This window comes from Amblyomma americanum, chromosome 1, assembly GCF_052857255.1.
Source record: "Amblyomma americanum isolate KBUSLIRL-KWMA chromosome 1, ASM5285725v1, whole genome shotgun sequence".
In the NCBI taxonomy this organism is placed as follows: domain Eukaryota; kingdom Metazoa; phylum Arthropoda; class Arachnida; order Ixodida; family Ixodidae; genus Amblyomma; species Amblyomma americanum.
Window position 1 is genome coordinate 100,452,193 of NC_135497.1, and position 8,507 is coordinate 100,460,699.

The 8,507-nt window shown below is 44.6% G+C and overlaps 1 non-coding gene across 1 annotated transcript; it reads right to left on the reverse strand.

The window, feature by feature from the left end:
- Window positions 1-2,335: 2,335 nt before the first annotated feature.
- Window positions 2,336-2,409, reverse strand: TRNAT-GGU (transfer RNA threonine (anticodon GGU)). The gene has a single exon. It is a non-coding gene; the product is annotated as a tRNA-Thr (tRNA).
- Window positions 2,410-8,507: the final 6,098 nt, after the last annotated feature.

An 8,507-nucleotide genomic window follows, 5' to 3' on the forward strand; every position in this document is an offset into this window, starting at 1 on the left:
TGTTAGATGCTTTAGACAAATCAAATAAGACACACAAACTAAGTAACCTGCTTTCAAAATTATTTAATAATATCTCTTTTAATTGAAGAAGTGCTCTTGCCATTTTTCGCGTTCGCGACTCTGTGAGTACCTTGTACTGACAGCAAGGGAAAGTAGCAAGATTACCGAACGAGGGCGAGCGCTTCACGTTCCCAGCAATTATCAGTCTCTATGCTGTCCCTAAAGGCAGCGACAGACAGCGATTAGAGCGAGCAAACCCACCCGACTGACGCGCGGCGCTAGAGTCAATCAACGCGGCGCGTGTGACCTAGCGCCATCTGTCGTCGTTCACGCGAGACGAGAGAACGCTGCGGGCGCGCCGATGCGCGCACATGTTTTTCCACGCGCCGTCACCTGACAGGGATTTCTGGTTCTGAGTTCGCATGAAAAAAAATGAAAATTGGTTTTTGCGGAAAGGAAATGGCGCAGTATCTGTCTCACATCCGCGCTGTAAGGGAAGGGATAAAGGAGGGAGTGGAAGAAGAAAGGAAGAAAGAGGTGCCGCAGTGGAGGTCTCCGGAATAATTTCGACCACCCGGGGATCTTTAACCGTGCACTGAAATTTTGCCTTTCACTGTTTCATGAAATTATCTTCTGCTGTGCTACACTGCGAAAATATTTGGTTTCGAATAGTGCGAAACCAGTTATACTATGAATGTTATTTACAAGTATTTTCCTCGTACGCTACGACCCCCCCCCCCCCCCCTTTTTTTTTTACTGCTACTCTCCCTTATAACTCTTCATGACTGAACAGGGACAGCGTCGTCCGAAGAATTTCTCGATCCGAGAAGGAGAATTTTCAGCCTGCGCGACTGGCGAGTTCTCTCTTTCATTGTTCTGCTACAACTACAAAGAAATTTGTTCTTTTTTTTAATGCTATTAAATTTGCACTGCAGTGAAGCGCTGTCACCACACTTATCGTCCCCATTCGTAGCATTTGCACCAGGAGTCTTCAATGTGTACAAGAAGGGCAGAACGGCTTTCTCAATGCGACTTGCGAGTGGCGTTATAAGTTGATAATTATTTCAGCTTTTGTTATACAAAAATCGTGGGTGACAAAAAATAGTGGTTCGCAATGAGCGCTTGACAGACTTCGCCACCCGTAGAAGTTGACAACGTTCACAGAGACAGTTCATGCGTAATCCAATGGAGTAAACTACATTACAGGAGAAACATTATACATAGCGAAAGAACGGAAAGGGAAAAAAGACAAATACATTTCGACGCAGTCACAAATACAGCCTAATCAATGAACAGTTCCCGAAGGACAGAAAAAGACATTTTGTTTAGTTTGCCATAGAGAGTGGTGTCCAAATAGTTTGGCAGAATATGCATCAGCATAGCAAAACCATAGTTCTACTTCTGGGTATCACAAACATTTCATGGTCTCTAGTTGCATAGGGTGTGTTGTGTGGTATAAGTTGAATGATGCGGGTCAAAAAGGGATCATTTTGGGCCGTTACTTTTTTTATAAAACAAGCTAACCTGTACTCAGACAGCTTATTAACCGGGATTATTTTTTACTTTTGTCGTATGGAGCGAGTTGGGGCGTCATAGGAGGCATTTGTAACGATCCGTAGCATTTTTTTTTCAGGAGAACAAAAGGCTTTTGAATATTCGACATAGTAGTGTTTCCCCACAAAAAATAACAATACCCTACATTTTAGAAAAAGAATACGTAATAAAGGTCAAGCTTCGTTTTTACAGGCAGAATGTGTTTATTACGAGAGACGATACCTATGAATTTAGAAAGGGTGGTGCAGGCCTTGCTGATGTGGGAATCCCATGACATTGTAGCTGTAAAATCTATGCCAAGGAATGTGAATGCCTGGACATACTCGATTTTTGTGCCGCTATATAAGATTGGTGGCGATATCAACGCCCGTCAGGGGAGGAGTTATGGGTGACTCTTGGAGGGGCGGATGGGGAAGGAATAGAAGTCGCGGGGAAGGGGGGGGGGCGCTTTTATTTTCGCAACAATGCATTTATGACACCTCTTGCTTCGAAAAATGGGTTTCGCACGGTTTTCTGTTACAAAATTTCTCGCTTGGGGAGGGTGGGTGTTTCCAATACCTCACAAATCCGCCTCTGACGCCTGTTGTGCTCTTCTCACAGAGAGAATTTTCAATTTCGGATGTTTTAATTGCTTATTCACACTGTCGAGCTTGGAACAAGCTACAGCACGATCGCATAATAAGGGAGTGATTACTCATTGGCATCCACCCGAGCGCAGCCATGCGGCTACAGAGGAAAGCTATACAGCTTCCACAGAAACTTCGTAGCTAAAGAAAAATTCGTCCTGGTCCGGGGTTCGAACCCGGGACCACGGCTTCACCGGAGCAGTCGCTCTACCAACTGAGCTAACTGGGACGGCAAGCTGATGGTAGGGCGAGAGCGAATTGGTCAATAACTCGAAGTGGGAGCTGTGTTGGTTAAATATTTAGGGGAAACCCACAGGTAGAAGTAGGTTTTTTATTTATTTATTCAAGTTACCCCTAAAGGCCCTCCAGAAGAGGGTATTACATAGGGGGGGGGGGGGGGGGGTACAATCATAAGTAATCGCGATACATTTCAACAAGTAACGCTAATTAAAACATAAGGCATCACACAAAGAAAAATTGAACACTAACAAAAACAGCAAACATTTACACATTTCCGTCACAGCGAAGAAGCTCTTGGAATTTTTTATTGTCAGTTTCTGTGGCGATGACTGATGGCAAACTATTCCATTCAGTGATAGTACGGGGAATAAATGAATTGGCATAAGACGATGAATGACAGTTTACGCGTTTAACTTTGAAAGAATGATCACGGCGTGGAAAGAGAGCATCAGGTGAGTGAAACAAATCACGGCGAAGGGATGGGTGGTGATAAAGCTTATGGAAAAGGGTTAAGCGAGCAAGTTTACGGCGATATGACAAATCTTCCAGTTCGGCACGTTTTTTTAATGCTGAAAGGCTTGTGAAGGGTGAGTAGTCTGAAAATATGAAACGAACAGCACGGTTTTGCAAGGATTCAATGTTAGTGATAACGTAGGCTTGAATAGGGTCCCAAATGGCCGCAGCATATTCGATTTTAGGGCGTATTAGAGTTATATAAGCAAGCTTTTTAACGTGTATAGGGGCGTATCTGAGGTTACGTTTAAGAAAACCAAGTGAGCGGTTAGCAGATGCTAGGGTGAGGTCGATATGGTGATGCCATGTTAGGTCAAACTGAAGGTGCACCCCAAGGTACTTGTATGTTGATGTTAGTTCCACAGTATTGTCATTTAGAATATAAGTGGTTGGAATGCGAGCTGTACGGCGAGTGAAAGATATTAGTTTAGTTTTAGAAACGTTTATTGCCATTAACCATGATGAGCACCAAGAGCTTACTGCGTTCAGGTCAGATTGTAGAGATTGGCGGTCACTGTCTGTAGTAATGTTACGGTAAATTACGCAGTCATCAGCGAAAAGGCGAAGTCTAGATGTTACACAGGCAGGTAAATCATTAATATAGATTAGAAAAAGCAAAGGCCCTAGCACGCTTCCTTGTGGTACCCCAGATGTCACATTAGCAGAGGAAGAGTTAGAATTATTAACGGAGGTAAACTGAGTTCTAGATGACAGAAAGTCCTTAATCCAAGCGAGCACGTTAGGGTGTATATTAAGCTGTGCTAGTTTCAGTAGAAGTCTTTGATGAGGAACCCGATCGAAAGCTTTTGAGTAATCCAGGAACACTGCGTCGACCTGAAAGCCCGCGTCAAGTGATAATTGTAAGTCATTAATAAAGCCAGCTGAGTATCACAAGAAAATCCCTTGCGAAAACCGTGCTGATAATCGAAAATAATGTTATGATCTTCGAGATAGCTGATGACTTGGCTGTGAATGATATGTTCGAGTAGTTTGCAAACAGTGCTGGTTAACGAGATGGGTCGATAGTTTAATGGAGAGGAACGCTCACCTGATTTAAATATAGGTATTACTTTGGCTATCCGCCAGTCATTAGGAATTAATCCGTGCGATAATGATTGCGAAAACAAACAGGACAACACAGCGCTAATGCTTTGGGATGTGTTCTTCAGCAACTTATTGTTGAAACCGAGGTGATCCGAACTATTAGTTATTTTAAGATTGTTTAATAAAGCTAAAATACCAGTTTCATTAATAACTATTTCAGGCATGCAAATATCTTGGATTATATCTAAGTCAGGGAATGCGCTAATGTCTTCATTGGTGAATACTGATGAGAAGGCGTCGTTGAAAACCTGAGCACATTCATACTCTTTAATTATGACGCCGTCGCTGTCGGAAAGCAAAATGTCGGGTTGAAAGCCAGGATTTATGATGCGCCAGAATTTACGAGGGTTGTTGGTTAGCAGAGATGACAGGTCGTGATTGAAAAAGTGACGTCGAGTGGATTTCAGTAGTGACTGGTAGTCCTTGTCGCATTTCTTGTACTTTTCCCACGCGCTTAGAACACCATTTTTCACTGCCTGTCGGTAAAATCGCTTTTTCTTGTTATTGGCACGTCGCAACTTCTGGGTAAACCATGGTGCACTGCTGCTACATCTAATGGTCATTAGAGGAACGAAATCATCGATAAGTTTATTAAAAGTACTCTTGAATAAATCCCAGTTTTGCTGAACAGTGCGCAATAAATATTGATTAATGAACTGGGTGGAAAAAATTTCGAATTCGGAATTTATTTTTTCATAGTTAGCTCTGTTGTAACATCTGATTTGTTTAACAGTCGTTTTCTTTTCGTTAAAAGAACCAGTTATGCGTCCTGTTATTACGTCATGATCCGAAATGCCATCTAAATGAATAATGTCTGAACAAATATCGGGATTATTTGTTAATATTAAGTCTATAATGTTGGCAGTACTCGATGTGCGACGCGTGGGATTGGTAATGAGTTGCGATAGTGAAAAGTCAAGACATGATTGAAGAAACATGTTAGCTTCAGTTTCACTCGCTGTGACGGATTGTGTGAACCAGTTGATACTAGGAAAGTTAAAGTCTCCAAATATGAGTAAAGTACAGTTAGGAAAACGCGTACAGATTTCACACAGAATTCGATTAAATTCAGAAGAAAAGCCATTATTCATGTTAGGAGGACGGTAAAAAACACCAATAATTATAACTTTAGAACAACACTTAAAAGAAACCCATGTACACTCAAGAAAAGAACTAATCATGAGAGGCACAGTTGCCAAATCATCCCTTATCGCCAAGAGTACACCACCTCCTCTCCGGTACGGTCTGTCGCAGCGAAAGATGTTAAAATGTGTCTGGCTTACAAAAATTGAATCATCAGGAATAACATCACTGAGCCATGTTTCGGTTAGCGCAACTAATGATGCGGAGCACGAGTCGATTAGCGAAGATATTGCGACATCTTTCGATAAAACACTTCTGATGTTAGTGTAAAGGAAAGAAATGGTTTTGGGAGTATTACATGACGAACTTTGAGAAAAAAGGAAAGCTGGGATCTGATTTGAGTAAGTGACAGAAGAACGTCAGTCTTCTTGCGAGGGGTGCTGAGAAACACATACCACGCGATCAGCCTTAGTGTCCCATACATAGGCATCGTTATTAATGTGAAGCTTATTAAATGCGAGACGAATGCGGTCGCCTTCCTTTTTCACGGATTTGGCGTACTGCCAGAGATGACGGCGCTTTTGTCGGACGGCCTCAGAATAATCGCGAGAGATGCTGAAATCTGTACCCTTGAGCTTTGAACCGTTGCTTAGTAAAGATTCAACATCTTTATCATTGTAGAATTTTGCAATGATTGGTCTCTTCTTACTTGGCGAAAAACGGCCCAGACGATGCGCTCTCACAATCGAGGTTGATAAGACATCAAGTTTGGTGGAGCAAAATTCATTCACGAGCTGCTCCGAAGTATCCCAGGTTTCATCGTCTGTATCTTGGATGCCATAAAAAAGAACATTCGACCGTCTAGACCGGTTTTCTAAATCGTCAATTTTGTCTTGCATTTTAGAGAATTCTAAATTCGGGATGAACTGGGACTGAGCAGCTGGCGCCAATTCTATTTTAGATTCCAGTTCAACGACACGCTTTGTTAGTGCATCCAAGTCATTCTTTAGGCTGATATGAATGTTAAGGATCTTATTCAATGATTCCAGAACTGTTGTATGGCTAGTTTCCAGCCGCTGGACCGCAAGAGCAACATTGTCTAGCTTTTCCTCTTGTGCCTTAGTCATGGGCCCAGGGTTGGACTCAACATCGCCACCGAGCAGTAGGACGCGCCAAAGGTACATCAAAGCAGCACGAACACTTTTGAAAGAATTGGGTGGCCACGACACCGCGAAAAGGCAAACATCATCATTTCGGTAACAGGAAGTTTCGTACGGACAAACCTGGAAGAACATCAGCGGTGAGCGTGACATCGTAACTGCGGTGCCGTGGCCCGGTGCGTCGGTGAAAGGTGGGCGCTTTTGTGCGGCTGGGTCAGCTGACGCTGTTCCGTGTTGCCGGACTGCGTACACCGCAGCGTCCAGAACTGGCAGTGGTGGATACGGTGATGCGGTGTACTCGGCTGAGGATCCGGTCGCACAATTCTTTGCGGCATCAGGACACCAAGGGAATTGTGGTATATCCAGCCATAGCGGTGCCGGCGTTACAGGAGACAGCTGGCCCAAGAATGATAGCAGCAGCACCTGGAAGAACATCAGCGGTGAGCGTGACATCGTAACTGCGATGCCGTGGCCCGGTGCGTCGGTGAAAGGTGGGCGCTTTTGTGCGGCTGGGTCAGCTGACGCTGTTCCGTGTTGCCGGACTGCGTACACCGCAGCGTCCAGAACTGGCAGTGGTGGATACGGTGATGCGGTGTACTCGGCTGAGGATCCGGTCGCACAATTCTTTGCGGCATCAGGACACCAAGTTAATTGTGGTATATCCAGCCATAGCGGTGCCGGCGTTACAGGAGACAGCTGGCCCAAGAATGATAGCAGCAGCACCTGGAAGAACATCAGCGGTGAGCGTGACATCGTAACTGCGGTGCCGTGGCCCGGTGCGTCGGTGAAAGGTGGGCGCTTTTGTGCGGCTGGGTCAGCTGACGCTGTTCCGTGTTGCCGGACTGCGTACACCGCAGCGTCCAGAACTGGCAGTGGTGGATACGGTGATGCGGTGTACTCGGCTGAGGATCCGGTCGCACAATTCTTTGCGGCATCAGGACACCAAGGGAATTGTGGTATATCCAGCCATAGCGGTGCCGGCGTTACAGGAGACAGCTGGCCCAAGAATGATAGCAGCAGCACCTGCAGCAAGAAGAAGGGCATTCTCGTGACCATGCTCGTAGCGGTGCGGTGATTACTCATTGACATCCACCCGAGCGCAGCCATACGGATGCAAAGGAAAGCTACTTTTGTTCGACTTGCCTGCTTGCGTACAGTGCCGCGCCACTGCCAGCTTCGTCTGCTTCGTCACAATATCATTTAAAAAAAGCCGCAAATGCTTGGCAGCCCAAGCATGCAGCCACGAAGAGAACGGTGTGCTCTGGATTTCCCTGCGCGGCATGCACTGTGCGTGCAACCTAGAAACTTCAGGACGCGCCTCTTGGGAGTGAGAAAATTCAGTTTATTCGTGGCTTTGTGTTCCATAAACTTCTGGAGTCGTAAGTTTTTTCTGGCTGTGCTGTACACATAGAGCACGAGAACCGACATAGGTAGATGTATGTAACCTGCCTGCATTCTGTGGGTAACAAGCTCGTTTTCAGCTCTATAGATCTGTTTTTATATGATATGAAAAGTTTGTTTGCACCAATTGATGTCATGTAAGTTAAAAAAGCGAATGGAAGAGGTGGACGCCATCTTTAGGTGTCACCCAGCATTCATACTTATTGCGCCATTTCGAGTATATATTTTATTCAGAAATCCTGGCATTTTATAGTAACAAAATAAAAAAATAGACACTTTATGCTGGCCAATTTTACCATTCCCATCTTAAAGGGACTATGAGGACGAACTGAACTTGGTCCCTATCAATAGATTACCGCGTTCTAATGAGAAAGACTCTACTTTCGCCGAAAACGGAGCATTTATAAGCTATAGGAAAGGTCAGACAGCGAAATACAAGCATCGCCGCCACAGGCCGTTTTTACAAGCAAATTGCCATGACGTCGAGACCGTTTCACACAAATCTCCGAGGCTATGCTATACCGCTATTCACTTTCCAACAGTGATCACCGAGTCCTTTTCTCGACGTCCCGATTTAGAATCGAGTGGCGAAAAAAGAAACATTTTCACTTTTAGAGTGTAATTTTATCAGCAACAAATGCGACTTTTGACGCCCGGCAAGCATCAGCGCAGCCAGAAAGAGCCACAAAGTCTATTTTTACTAAGAACGACGATTGGATAAAGTTGTCCTCAGTCCCCCATTAAACCATCCTTGCGTGCTTACGGGACCTTCATCTGTCAAAAATAGTCTTAAGAGGCGTGCTCGCACACACAATGAGTGCGCGTA